This window comes from Phymastichus coffea, unplaced genomic scaffold (genome assembly GCF_024137745.1).
Source record: "Phymastichus coffea isolate CEN01 unplaced genomic scaffold, Cenicafe_Pcof_1.1 PCOF00008, whole genome shotgun sequence".
NCBI classification, from domain to species: Eukaryota; Metazoa; Arthropoda; class Insecta; order Hymenoptera; family Eulophidae; genus Phymastichus; species Phymastichus coffea.
The window spans coordinates 2,631,015-2,646,758 of record NW_026706819.1 but is presented as its reverse complement, the minus strand read 5'-3'; the positions used below and the strand labels follow the sequence as shown (position 1 = coordinate 2,646,758).

The following is a 15,744-nucleotide window of genomic DNA, read 5'->3' as shown; positions in this document are numbered from 1 at the left end:
CTGTCAAAGATATAACCAAATTATTTGAAGCTGTGACTATAACTTCTGATAGAGAGCTGCATGAACGAATTGGTGATTTTTCTACCTCTGAAGAAAGAATTCAAACTTTCACTGGACTGCAATGGGAACAGCTGATTCACTTACGTGAAATGATGACTTCATTGAGAAATTCGGATAAACGTACGGTCACACAAGCTCTCATAATTTTTTTATTCAAATTACGTATTGGAAATTCTAATCAAATGATATGCTCTATTCTTGGTCTGGATCGATATCAGCAAGTATCTGATTTTTCGAAATCCATTTTAAGCTTTTTTAAAAGCTACTTATTACCTTCTCGCTTCGGTCTGAAAGCTGTTAATAGAGATGAATTAATTCGAAATCATTCAACGATCCTTCTGAAGAAACTTCACAATTTAAGTGAAGATAATCTTGCTTTGGTTGGTGATGGAACATACTTAAAACACCAAAAAAGCTCGAAAAATGAGTATCAAAGAAAGTCTTATTCAAGACATAAGAAATTACTTCTTTGTAAGCCATTCACTATTTGCACTACTGATGGTTACGCAGTTGACGTGTTAGGGCCATCCAATGCTAAGGATAACGATGCCAAGATATTGGAACAAGAATTAAACAAGATTGATAGTGACTTAATAAAACTTATGTGCAGAGAGGATGACGTTTTTGTACTTGACCGAGGTTTTAGTGACGTGGTGCCATTATTGGAACAACAGAAGTATCGTGTGCTCATGCTATCTCTAAAGAAACTAGGACAAAAGCAGTTGACAGCTGAAGAAGCAAATAAGTCTCGCCGAGTAACAATGATTAGATGGATCGTGGAAGCTGTACACGGCGCTCTAGCACAGAAATACAAATTTTTTCACCAACAACTAGACAGTCGCTACCTACCAGAAGCTGGTCTCTACTGCAAGATAGTTTGCTTTATAATTAATGAATTTGGAAAACCGGTGATCTCTAAGGCTTCAGCAAATGAGGCTGTATTCAAACAGATAGTTTCAAAAGATAGCATGGAAAACACATTAGCTACAGAAGCAGAGACTGGAAGATGGAGTCGTAGAACAAACGAATTCAAAATATTGAGTTCACGTGACGTTGATGACTTTCCCGAACTAACTGAAAAAGACCTGATAACATTGTTCACTGGAACTTACCAGCTGAAGCAAGCAATTTCTTATTTGGCTGAAATGATAGCCGCTAATGATGCGATAGATTTACAGTATCATAAGGAAACTAGTAATATTCTCAAATTGCGAGTAAGATCCAGCCTGTTGAAAGAAAAATTAATAACTCTTATATAGACTACAAGCCTAACACGATCGGCTCGGCTGGAAGTAACCGATATTGTTGTGAATGTGCTAATGGATTGCGAACCATTGGCTGTTGCTCTCATGTGGCCGCCATTATCTATTAGTTATCTCATGCTCGTTATCTTTCTCGAATTGTTCTGCCTGCAGAACACCTTACAAAGATTTTCGAACACGATGGCGTTGTTCCCGTCGTAGAAGAAGATAGTGATGAGGATTGATGAGTGGCTTACAGTCGTAGCTTATAAAATTGATGTACATATGTAAAATTGAAATAAGTTATAAAAGCTTTTGAACTCAAAATCAATATTATTTTGTTCAAGATTGCATTACCCCAGGAAGCCAAAATAAGACTAGTTCTATGATATCGAGCTATTATATATTATTATCATGATATATTATTATTACAGACAAAACGGTGTGTAAGGTTCTTCCACTGAAATTCTACAACTACTCATCAATATTGTCCGAAGAATCGTAGATATTTTTGATAAATTACAATTATTAGTAAATAAATTTTTATTTAAAATATCAGATACAAGCGACAGGAGGTTTTAAGAACAAGAAAACTGATAGACAGTATGCAGCGACCCAATAACGGTCAAAATTCTTAATAATGGAGGATCAGAGAAACTTCAGGTGCGTTATTGAGGTACCTGTTAAATCGATTCTAAGGTTTCTGAACCTTCCAAAGATTTTAGGGCCCTTAGAAGGTAGCTTCACTCGATCCAAATAATAAATATAAATAAAAATTATTAACTCTACCTTAGTGCACAGTGTGCCTAACGCGCGTAATAAGTTTGTTATAGGCCACTATCATTATTGAAATATTATAACACATATTATATATGTTTTCAATGTATTTTTTCCCGTAGAATACAGTGGTGATATGTATTTTACCGTAGGTTCAACCTACAAGGCTCTAGAATCAAAAAACTGTATTTTTTATTGGTTTTTATTTTTTTTTTGAGGTCGTTCCACCACTTTTAAAAATCTGGAAAAATTCACAGATATTTCTAAGCTGCAAATACACAATATATATTTTTTCCAAAAATAAGTATTTTTTTGATTTTAAAATATCGAGTTTTAAAAATTTCGAACGCCTGTAAAGATTTGAATTTCGCGCCAAACATTTTTTGTATCACACCACGTGGTAGGGTTTAAATTTCAAATTTAAAATTTTTTTCTAGCTCAAAAATTGACCGAGATATCGTCGGAAAACGGAAAATGACGTTTTACAGTCTAGAGGGCCGAAAAATGAGATTTTAAATCTGAAAATTGGTTTCGAATGGTAATTTTCGAGGAGGAACATGACGGTATAATCAGTGTTTTTTATGCCGCCCGGGCAATTTTGACCATTTTATACGGCTAGACCCTTTTTTAATATTGAGCTGGATTCGCCGCTGTAACTTGGATAGGTTTCATACCAATAGTTCTGTTTGCGATTATTGTAAGCAGCTGTTAATTCTGGTAGTATATCCAACCATTTGTAGCTCCCACGGAGACTAAACTTTTTCCACATAGCGTTTTTCAACGTGCAATTAAATTGTTCGCATATCGAAGCTTTGAATGAACTATAGGTGGAGCAGAGATTGATATTATATTATTTCACGAGAGCTTTAAAATCTGCATTTTAGAATTCCTTGCCTCTATCCATATGAAGATTCTTTGGCAGTTTAAATTTCACTAAAATAAATTTCATGGCCGCTGTTACATCGCTACCGATTTTTCTTTTCACTGGCACAGTCCACGTTTACTTGGAAAAATTACCAATTATTGTGAGAAGTCAATTGTAGTCGCGATTTTGCCTAGAATAGGCCTGCATATCGACGAAATCGACTTGCCACGTCTTATCTATAATTCGAACATCGTATTATCGTCTTGGATAATGGCGTCTCGTTGATTTGTTCAACTCTTTCACCATCGCCGCTTCCATCTAATCGACTGATTTCTAAATTTTGAACACTTGACTTTATTCGTAATAATTCTTTTTTGACAATTGCATCCAAATTCTGAAGATCACTCCTCAATAGTGCGATCATGTCTCTCGTAGATTTTATTTCCATCTGAACGATCTTTTCAAAAGTTTGCCAATTTATGACGTCTCTAGCCTGTCGCGGAGGAGTAAGATTTTCCAATCTTTAATTCTCTAGATCGTAATAATACTCACTCGTGAGCTTGAATCTAATACTAGGCGGACCGCGAAGACCGCTGACTACTTGTTATTTAAATTTACGTCCGAATATGTCGACGTTTATTTTGATATTATATATATATATATATATATATATATATATATATATATATATATATCCATCCTCGAGCAGTTCTACGATTATTGAATGAATTTCGTTGATATGATTATTGGTACCAGCCGATTGTTTAGCAACTAACAATCAAAAACGATCAACGACATTATTCGGATCATCCTACCATACGTAATCTATATAAGTATTGTTTCGTGCAACCTTGTAGTTCGGTAAAGATATACCAGTCAGTAGCCCCTCGCCTCCTTTTGTCTTTTTAGTCAAACTGAACAACGTATCAATTATGTTATTGAATTTGTTACTATTGTGCGCTCGTATAGCCTCTTTTGGATTATTTTTTTCGTATGAATACTAAATATCTCCAAGATTTCTTTGTAGCTGTTAAGATCATTCGAACTGATTAAACATTGATTAGGTTGTTTTTCTACCAGTAACTCCATTAAATCCTGTGTTTTGGGATACTTGAAACCATCAACGTCTACGTTATTTTTGTGCAAAAATCACCGTAGATATACTAAGCGTGTATGATCCATTTCGTTCTTTACATAGATAATTACCTAACTAATCAAACTGCAACCAAGACTACTAATTATTTGCTCTGGAATGCAAGTAAAAAAATAAACCAACTTCAAAATTTCGTTTTCCTTATCTTAAAATTCTAACGATAATATGTTGTTTTCACGAAACCATTTACTCTCTGATAGTTTAATAAAATGAGTATTAAAGTATTATTAAGTCAATAACATTGTAGTTGATGTTTATACTTTCATTATCTTCAAAATGATCCATATTAATTAGCTAGGTATGAAGCAAAATTCTACGTGATGCTTGTTGGCTATGATATACGAGGGTGGTCCGATAAGTACTTAGCCTCACCGCCCGATGGCGCCACTCTCGCAAAAGAAATATTCTATCACGCAGTACAACCTTCTCGATGGTTACCGTCAAGATTTCAGCCGGATCGGAGTTGTAGTTTATTTTTGAGAGCGTGTGAAAGCAAGTGTGTCCGTTGATTTTTGAAAAATGGAAAAAGAGCAGTATCAGTCGGTGATTCGATTCTTGTTTTTGGAAAGGAAATCACGCAGCGAAATCAAAAAGCGCTTGGATGCTGTGTACGGTGACTCTTCTCCTTCGATGGCAACCGTCTAAAATTGGTTTAACGAGTTTCAACGTGGTCGCACGTCGATAACGTGACAACAATTCACGATCTCGTATTGGCAGATCGACGATTGAAGGTGCACGAGATAGCTAAGATCGTAGGCATCTCAAAAAACCGCGTGGGTCATGTCCTGTATGAAATTTTGGGTATGAGAAAGCTGTCGGCGCGATGGGTGCCGCGTTTGCTCACTCCGGACAACAAGCGCAACCGTGAGACAACTTCAGAGCAATGTCTGACGTTGTTTAAGCGCAATCCGAAGGAGTTTCTGCGTCGTTTCGTGACAGTCGACGAAACATGGATCCACTGGTATACACCAGAGACCAAGGAACAGTCGAAACAATGGACTTTACCCGGCGAAAGTGCTCCGAAGAAGGCGAAGACTGCCCCATCGGCCGGAAAGGTGATGGCCACCGTTTTCTGGGATTCACAAGGTGTGATCTACATCGACTACCTGGAGAGGGGTAAAACAGTCACAGGGCTGTACTATGCCAAATTATTGGGCCGATTCGACGTCGAATTGCAGAAAAAACGGCCCCATTTGGCGAAGAAAAAAGTGCTCTTCCACCATGACAACGCACCGGCTTACACCTCCGCCATCGCCATGGCCAAATTGGTCGAATTAGGCTACGAACTGCTGCCCCATCTACCATATTCTCCAGATTTAGCCCCGTGCGACTTCTTTTTGTTTCCAAACTTGAGAAAGTCACTCGCCGGGCAGAAATTTGTGTCGAATGAGGAGGTAATCGCTGCCATGGAAGCCTACTTTTCAGACCTCGAGGAAACGTATTTTTCTTCTCTAATAGTGATTCGACGATTTTTCAACACCATTTGTTTCACTTTTTCAACACTTTCATCAGTTATTGAAGTGCTGGGGCATCCAGAGCGAGGTTCGTCGTCGATGTCTTCTCGGCAATCTTGAAGGAGCTTATACCATTTGTAAACATTTTTTTGACTTAAAGTAGACTCACCGTATGCCACTGTCAATATTTCAAGTCTTTTGGAGCACTTGATTCCATTTTTTACACAAAATTTTATGCTAACTCTTTGTTCTATTGTTTTCGACAGCAGAAAATCGCCGAGCACAAAAACACGTCTAACGTTTCTATCTCGCAAAAAATAGTAAACATACAAACTGGCTGAAACTTTGAACATATGTGAGGGACATGTATACCAACATAACAAAAAAAAATATCGATGATCGAATCTACGTATTCCGCCCAATTTAAAAATTCACCTTAGCTTTTGAATACACCTCGTAGGAGGTGAAAACATCCTACAGGATTTAGCGATATTTCTTACATTAGAACTGATGTAAAAATGTTTAGTAGGGATACGCATTCAACTAGGAGTAGCACTGCAATGTCACCTACGAGTATCACACATTTTGTTTTCGTATTTTAGGGGGATCTCCCTTAAATTTTTATTTTAGTTTTCGTTTGGGATGATTTCAGTTTTGAATGTTGTAATTTTTGATAAAACTTCCTTACATTTGTACTTGATTTTTTGTTTTAGACAGGTCTAATTTTATCTTATATAATTTTCAGAGAGATTTTTCTCAATTTTTAATATTTTTTAGCATCTGTGCAAAGCTTTATTATAGACAAAACAGTACTAATTGTATTAATAAAAATAAGTTTTTATCAATATTTTATTTATCTTTTCTCTTTTCTATTCTCTAGTTCACAAATGGATTACCTATCTATTCAATTTCTATGATATGTTGGTGATGTAAAAGTCTTTATCATTATAAACTTTAAGATTAGCTAAACTCGATCCCTACAGGAGTCTGGAATAGAGTTACACCTGCTCGGGAAAGTTTGATTCGACAACCCTTACTGTTAGGCTTTTTGACCTTTTAGTAACAACAAATTCACGTTGATTTCGACTTTATTACATTAGAGTGCATCCTACTAAATTTTTTACGTCATTTTTAATGTAAGAAACATCGCTAGATCTTAGTGGATGGTTTTGACCCCTATTTCTTATGTTGGAACCAGTTCTCGTGTAATAATGACTTAAGCAATTCTCACGAAAACTCTGAGGCAAGAAATGAATTTCTATAAATCGATTTGATTTTCATATAATATTTTACGTACGAAACTGTCCTCACATATAATTTAACGTAAGAATTGTTGTTTTTTATTTGATAGGTTATTGTTATCGTTGTCCACATTTACGAATCAGAAAAATTTTTCTCAAGTAAATCTCGAAAGAATGCTGACAGTTACAATGTCTGAACTTTTAAAGTTCAAATCAACGATTCATATTAAGTATTTTTCAATATAGCAAATTAGGTTTTTACAAAGATAATAAAAATACCTCTTATGATTGAGTATGCTCTCATTGACGTTCAGACAAGTGTGAACGGTTTAATTATAAATGCAAACTATTATGTACAGTGTGTACTAATGTGGTGTGAATCAGCGTGTATTAATTCTTACGCTATATTATGGTGTACAATAATAATTAATGCATAAAATAAAATTGTGCACAATTTCCCGTATGCCATTTAATTTGACGAATTTTTCCAACAAAGCATTATATATGTAGCTGGTTTCAAATATGTTTATTTATATCACAGTATTAGTGAATGTAAAGTAGATTTTTATTTATTTATTTATTATTTATTTAGTATTTATTTATTTATTTGATAAATAATGTAAATTAAATGTTTAATTTGTCTGTTAAATGTAAAATAAATGTATACTACTAAATTTAAACTCCTAAGCATTGTATTTGTTTTTTATGATACTAAAGCAATGTTAAAAGAATCACGTTTATTTATTAAAAATTCTTATAAAATCTATTTAACCCTTTGCGGCACAGTGGGAATACGTATTCCCACCTTTTTTCATAGCATTTTTTGCAAATTTAGAATAGTTTTTGATGAATTTACCCTGAGTTTTTTGTTGTTTTACGATTATAGAATGATATACAATTGAAATTTACGTCAATTGGTGCCACAACTTTTATTAATTTGTTAATATTGTTAAACAAAGACGAAAAAAACAGCCCTATTTATAAACAAAATTCATTATTGAAGAAACTTTCAGTTATAATTTTACAAAAATTTATACAAAAGAGTTTTTGGGATCGCTAATCACGATTCTGAACTCAGAATTTTGAAATTTAAAATGGCGGATCCAAGATGGCGGCATAAATTCAGTGTATATTTTTTATTTCATTGATAATTTGTATACAAGGGTTTTTGGGATCGCTGATCACAATTCTGAACTTAGAATTTCGAAATTTAAAATGGCGGATCCAAGATGGCGGCAAAAATTTGGTTTATATTTTTTATTTTATTGAAAAATGGTATACAAGGGTTTTTGGGATCGCTGATCACGATTTTGAACTCAGAATTTCGAAATTTAAAATGGCGGATCCAAGATGGCGGTAAAAATTTGGTGTATATTTTTTAATTTATTGAAAATTAGTATACAAGGGTTTTTGGGATCGCTAATCTCGATTCTGAATCCAGAATTTCGAAATTTAAAATGGTGAATCCAAGATCAGATTGATTTTTTTTTGTATTTTTGTTTTTTTTTTGTTTTTTTTCACTTTTATATTTTTATCTTCTCACCTTCAATTTTTTAATTATCTTAGCTTTCTAATTCGTTTCAATCTTTCATGAATGATACTTCAAAAAGCAATTTCTGTCTACTTGTAAACATAATGGTACGTTGCACGTACTACATGACCATTTAGTTCGCACATCTTTTGTTTTTGTACTGCAGTGAGCGCATCTCCTATAATTATCAATGGGTGTTGGCATATGAGCAGATAGAGAGCGTCTTTTTTCAACAGAAACTTGTGGTTTGTGAAGATTGGTTTGTGTAGGTTGTCACTTTCTTCCTTTTTTAGTTGGAATTTTGTGAGAAACCAATCGATCCACTAAAAGTAGTCTGAACTTCTTCAATGTTATAGGATTATCAGCGTTTATTTTTGAAAATATGATGAATGAATTTGCAATAGTTAGATCAATGAAATGCCAGAATAATCTGTGCCACCACTTTTTGGACTTTCGATCTATTTTATATGTAGATAACAAACGATCAGCGTTATCGACAAATCCCATGTATTTGTTGTAATCAGAGCACATGACTGGACAATCTACCTGCACTCGTGTGCCATCTTTCTGTATTCGATTTACTGTTGTCACTTCGGATGTATCATGGTAATTTGACAGGAAACAAACACCTTTCTTATCCATCCATTTTATCCAAGTAATACCAGTATCAGACGTTCGAAAATCGTATTGTCCATGTTTTATTTGTTTGTCAAGCATTACAGATTTAGGTAACCCAGTACGATTGGAATGTACAGTTCCGCAAGCAAATATTTTGTCTTCTTTCAGCAAAATTAATAGATCGACACCAGTGAAGAAATTGTCAAAGTACACATGGTGATTTTTACCAATAAGTTCACGCGTCAAATCTTTGACAACTCATCCTCCTAACTATTTCTCAGAACTTTCGGTTTTGCCAGTATAAACTTGAAATTCACATACGTAACTGGACTCATCCGCACGAACCCAACATTTATATCCTCGTTTTATTGGTTTTGCTGGCAAGTATTGCTTCAGGCTACTTCGACCTTTGAATTTTATCATGGATTCATCGATAGATTGATATTTGCTTGGTTTCCAGCAAGTTTTGAATGTTTCTTGAAGTCTATCCAGCAATGGTCTCAATTTATACAATTTATCATAATTAGGCTCACCTTTTTTAGGTTCTGTGCTGTTGTCGGATATATGCAAATTACCTAATATGAATCCGAAACGAACAACCGGCATTAGCGAGCTTATATATGAATCCTTCAACTTTGGGTCACTCGACCAATAGTCGCGATAAGAAGGCAGTTTTTTTATTCCCATCAGAATATTAATTCCTAGAAAAATCAGTAACTCTTCTTTTTTAATCAATTACTTTTCCTGAGTTTTCTCCTGTGTATATTTATTTGTTTGCTGAACTAGTAAATCCAGCATGTCGTCAGGAAAAAGACACAAAAAAATATCTAGTGGAGATTTTACGTTTTCGGGGATATTTGGTCCGAAATCAGCAGTGAATTGATCATCATCTCTATTTTTTCCTTTTTTCTCCCATACTTCATTGCCAGAGCGTTCTCCTTGATATTCATCTGAATCGCTGTCACCTTCATTCTCTTCAAGCTGATCTTCGGTTTCTACATTTATATCATCCTCCTCTTGGTCTGAATCAACAAGTCCATCTACTGACTCCGTGTCGCTAGGAATATCAGCGATTTCTATTTTGTATGAGATACGTTAATATTTGTAATTATAAAAAAACTCGACTACTTGATAAAAAAAATTTTTAATGCTACAGGATCGGTACAAGCTCTTACGAAAATTGCAACTCACAACAGATTTTAGTGTATTATACTACAATGATCCGTACGAATATATTTTATCGCTCTAAAATTGTTTTTCCATCGGTCTTCAATAGATGACTTGAAATGTTCGATGTGCTATATAACTGAAAGAATTTTTAACACTCGCTATATTTTTACTCTTATGTATACGTATATAATTTCACGATTATTGAAGTCAAGTAAGTTTGGTAATGATTTATCCTCTGATTTACTGAATTGGCATTGGATCTAATGGAGTACCAGCATACAGTAATTACAACATTTGAAGAGATGACGGTTTGTTACAGCCTCTATTGATGGAAGGAGTTGACTTTTAAAAATATGGAATTTCAGAACTTTCCGCAGAAAGAAAGGAAATTTTCGAAGAAATATGATCACCCATCCCGAAAACCTCTACATGCACATTTTCAGAACAAATTCTGAAATATCAATATTTGCTGTCGTCTTGGATTCGTTATTACGAATTTCGGAAATTTGAGTTTAGATTCATAATTAGCGACCGCAAAAACCCTTGTATACCAACATTCAATAAAATAAAAAATATACACCAAATTTTTGCCGCCATCTTGGATCCGCCATTTTAAATTTCAAAATTCTGAGTTCAGAACCGTGATCAGCGATTCCAAAAACCCTTGTATATAAATTTTCAATGAAATAAAAAATATACATTGAATTTATGCCGCTATCTTGGATCCGTCATTTTGACCGCCATTTTGAATTTCGAAATTCTGAGTTCAGAATCGTGATCAGCGATCCCAAAAACCCTTTTATACCAACTTTCAATAAAATAAAATATATACACCAAATTGTTGCCGCCATTTTGGATCCGCTATTTTGAATTTCGAAAATCTGAGTTCAGAATTGTGATCAATGATCTCAAAAACCCTTGTATACCAATTTTCAATAAAATAAAAGAAAATAACCCAAATTTTTGCCACCATCTTGGATCCGCCATTTTAAATTTTGAAATTCTGAGTTCAGAATCGTGATCAGCGATCCCAAAAACCCTTGTATACCAATTTATATGAAAACTGGTTTCTCTGAAAAATGTATGCCGCAAAGGGTTAAGCTACCACACTAAGTTTTTTTTATCGTGTTACCAAAACAGTACAATTTTTATGATATCTAGATTTCTTATATAAGATTTTACGTGAGAATAGTCGTAGACGTTTATATAAATTACTTATGCGTAAGATCATATGCGAGTAAAGTTTCATGTGTAAGATATTACGTAAGAATCAATTCAACGTATTTAAATTTATTTCTTGCGTTAAATCTTTTGTCAGCGTAGTATAAGAGTAATTTTTATATATTTGATACGTTGGACCTTGCATGACAACAGATTCCAACATAAGAAATAAGGGTCAAAAATATTCTTCAAGATTCAGCGATTTGCATTAAAAATCGTGTAAGAATTTTTAGCAGGGCAGATAAAAAATAACATAATATAACGTATCGTCTTTTCCGATATCACACGAACAAGATTTCTAAATATCATATATTATTTCTTCATAAATACTCTTTCTGTGAATATAATATAATAGAGTGAATGTTGAAAAGCTTCAATCTATAAATTATATCATAAATGTTGTAATATTTTCACGTTTAAATATATTGGTGAATTGCAATCCTAAACCTAAAAATATTTCTGAGATACTTTAAAGTAAATCATGCATTATATTAAAAATGAATATCTATTTTTTCAATAAATAATTAACAGATGTTACTTAGAAAATTAATAATGTAAATGTAGATGTACTCTCTTCGCAAAGTATCAAGTTCAATAGTTCAACATTATGAACGCAAAATAAAAAAATTTAATTACGTATGAATTTTGCTAAACCTAGAAATGGTTACGATTTCATGAAATTTGTCTAAAAAGTATGAAATGCAGTATAGAAGAAAGCTCACCATGAAACGGTAGTCCAGTCAAGCGAATTGGTGACGCAGCATACTGCGCTAATTTTCTGGGAATAAAGTGGAAAGCATAGTACAATTAACAGTGTCAAGACAAGTTGTGTTAAAGTTTGCACACAACACAAAGCATTAGAATTAAAAATATTAATCTCAATCAATACGTTTCACCACTGCAGTTCTTCTCACGGCGTCGATTATTCATTCTTGGCTATATACGCACACAGTGGATCATTACGATCAACGGGAATTTTGGGATAATAGGAGCAGCTGAACATAGCACATTGATCTTGCGATTAAAAAAAATGAAAGAGAGAAAAAGAAAAAAATAAGAAAGAGTAAGAACAAATTGATAGAAAAAGAGAGACAATGAAAAAGATAATAAAAGAGACAAACAGGCTAGTATTCTCCTGACTTACTTTGATCAGCTGTACACTTGTTTCTATAGGTGACAATATGATTAAGATATACGAGATTCAAGTTGACCAAACAAGAGTTTGATATCTGAGGATACACCCCTGCCACTTCTACTGCTACTTTAATCGTTTATCTACTTATTAATTTATCTATCATACAAGCATTTGTAATTTATTCATTAAGCAAGAATATTTTACCTTAAGAAAAGAAAGAAATATTTTACTTTGATTTTAAAGAACGTCATCGGCTTGGCTAGAAACTAATTTTAATTAGATAGTAGATATAATGTTTTTCAGATAGATTATCAGTGATAGAATAATAAAAAAAAACAAAAGTACATAGGTAAATATTTAACAAAGCTTATTTTAATCTGAAGGAATTAATCTTAAAAATAGTGAGCGTCGCACAATTGTTTAGCATATACTGAGGAACCCAACACACTTTAACCCCATGATGGACTTTCTCTCACTCTTTTTTTTCCTCTCCCACCCTGTCTATTTCTCTCTTTCTAATTCTATTTCTCACTATTACTCTTCCTTGCTTGCAATTCGGACGCATTCGGCATTTTCCGCTATCCAGCAGTGTAGACGAAGATGGCAAGTTCTATTAGTAGTAGTAGTCAGAGCAGGACCGTATAATAAACAGTGTAAGCATGCGCGCGCAAGCTCATTTTAGTCGGATTTAGTGACTAGTAAAGAAGAGAAAGAGAGAAAGAATGAGAAGAAGGGAAACAGGAAGAAAAATAGAAATAAAGAATCTCAAAATTTCCTTTTCCCACCATCTTTATTATATCGCAGTTATATTCGATTTTTTTAAATTCTTATTTATATTATTTTTTCCCTATTTTACTTATCTTCATATTTTTCTTTTTTCCTTCTCCCTTTTATTCCCTGACTTCCTGTTGTTTTCTCATTCTCTCTCGTCCTCTCTTTTTCTATATTTATTTATTGTTTTAATTCTCCCTTTTTAAGCGCGTGCGCATGTGATTTTCATTATTTCTACAAACATGTGTACTAGGCCTACAACTGAGCATTATATTCCATAACGCTAGACTCATTCTCACCATTTTATTTACGTTAGCGTATGTATGTCCTGTGTATATCACAATTCTTGAAAAATTATTAGCTTCTATTCTTTAAATTTTAATTCCAAAAACAGCCGACAGATCATAATACTTCTGTTCTTTTTTAATTAAATGAATAAATTTAACTGAGTCACTTTATTGACAAAATCATATTCAATAATTTTCGAATTGAAAAGACAACCTGGAAAATTAAAGCCTATAGTTACGTTGTCATTGATACGAACGAAAAAAGTGCAACGATTTAAAATATATCGGCAGATTTTATTATTTCATTAAAGTTTTATTTAAAAATTGCCTAGGTTTTAAACTTAAAAAACTTTTAAAACATAATTCAAGAATTTTTAGACTATGGCTTCGACTAATGTTATTTAATTCCGATTTCCTATCCATTCAATACATGTAATTCTTCTATGATTATAATTAGATATATTAAATTTTGACATATAATATCGGTTTAAAAATTAGTTTCATTACTCTCTAAACTTAAGATTTTGTTTATTGGTTGGCATATTAACAGATTATAGAAAGCAATGAGCTAACTTTTGGCAGACACATGAGGTTTCGAGCTATTTTTTACACGCTCAACTTGATACATCTAATGTAGATGTATAAAGAATGTTTCTTCAGAAAAAATCGCAACACAATTCAGTCTTCTTGAAATATTTGCTATCGAATTTTGAGGAGAAAAGTTATCTTTTCAATGTCTTGCCCAATCATATGATAATAATCATTAAAAATTGTTAAAGCATTTCAAGTATCCATGATATTCTAAATAAATTTTTAAAATAATTATATAATAAAGACATTAAGTTAGGAGTTTCGTCCAATAAATCCCAAACTTTTTGATTCAGTTCATGAAGTTTGAAAACACGATTTACTCAAATAAAATACCATTGGACCACTTAAAAGCAGCTTATTGCTCTCAACAGCTAATACAAAATAGTATTTCCAACAAAATATGCTATTATAAAAAATTATCTATAATACTATGAATTTGTTTAACTAGTTTAAATTGTTTACAGTTTTTTATATGTAATTTAATTTTCAATGAATTTATGAAAAATATACTTTAATTTTTATATATACAACTGTGTACACAGAGTTCATTTTTATAAAACTTATATATAATAAAATATAATATATATTTCTAATATATTTTACATAACAACAGTTAAGTTATTGTAAAGTAGTATGTTATGTTACTGTGTTAAATAAATCGTAGATTGAAAAATGAAAAGAATTTAAGCAAGTTACTATATTTATATTACAAATAAATTAATTGCTGTTATCAATTTTATAATAATGCAATTCAAATACATAAAATTACCTCATGGTATACTATTTTCCGAAAATATTTTTTTTTTAACTGTCGAAAGTAACAATAGCTATTTTTAAATACTTTGTTCGCGTATAGCACTTAAAATCGTCATGACTTCGAATGACCCAATTAAAAATATTTGGCATTGATTGAACTTATTATCACATTTAAATACTTTAATAATCTAATCCAAAAATTATGAAAATTTGTAATGCTTAAATAATACAGAACAACAAAATAGGACTTAAATATAAAAAAATAACGACTCGGGTATTTCCATGTATTTTACCAAATTTAAATCATCTCTCCGTTTATCTCCATCACATCAGGTTCATTTCATTCATATTTTTATTTTTCAGATGAACCCGCAAGGTCATGTTGAGGTCAACTTTTGTGATTTCTGTACAGACAAACCAAAAAAATGTTCTTTTATACATTTCTGTGAGCTGAAACCAAATATATTGTTATATTGATCCCATTACATCAGTTTCAAGTTCACGTGAATTTCACGTAGAAATTTCAAGTAAACAAATAGCAATTAGCATATACGCGTGAATTTTGATGCACTAAAACCAAATCTAATTTCCGTTAGATTTCATTTCCTGACGTTTAATGTTACCTGAAAGTCATTACTGTTATTTATGCTGAGAACTTCATTACCGTCACGAGTTCTAATAGAGCGAGAAATTCGTTTGTTAATAAATGGTCATTTGAAAAAGAATATGCATAAACAAGATACTTAAAAAGTAAATATTTAATGTGAAATAATTCTATATGTGTATATAACACAGTAAATTGAAATTGATTAGGAATACATTTGATCTACAACTTATGGTTTACGAATGGTGAAGTATACGAATTCATTAAGA

General features: G+C 32.6%; 1 protein-coding gene across 3 annotated transcripts in view; it reads right to left on the bottom strand.

The window, feature by feature from the left end:
- The window catches only part of LOC131669918 (uncharacterized), a 1,245,201-nt gene extending 1,232,164 nt beyond the window's left edge, over positions 1-13,037 (bottom strand). The window contains exons 1-3 of one of the 3 annotated variants that reach the window (XM_058945134.1): positions 12,671-13,037; positions 12,476-12,606; positions 12,054-12,267 (exon numbers count right to left, since the gene is read on the bottom strand). The gene's annotated coding sequence lies outside the window, so the exon portion shown is untranslated. Of the gene's footprint in view, positions 1-12,053; positions 12,268-12,475 lie in introns of all 3 variants that reach the window. The other 2 variants (XM_058945126.1, XM_058945144.1) reach the window with 2 other exon arrangements.
- Positions 13,038-15,744: the final 2,707 nt, after the last annotated feature.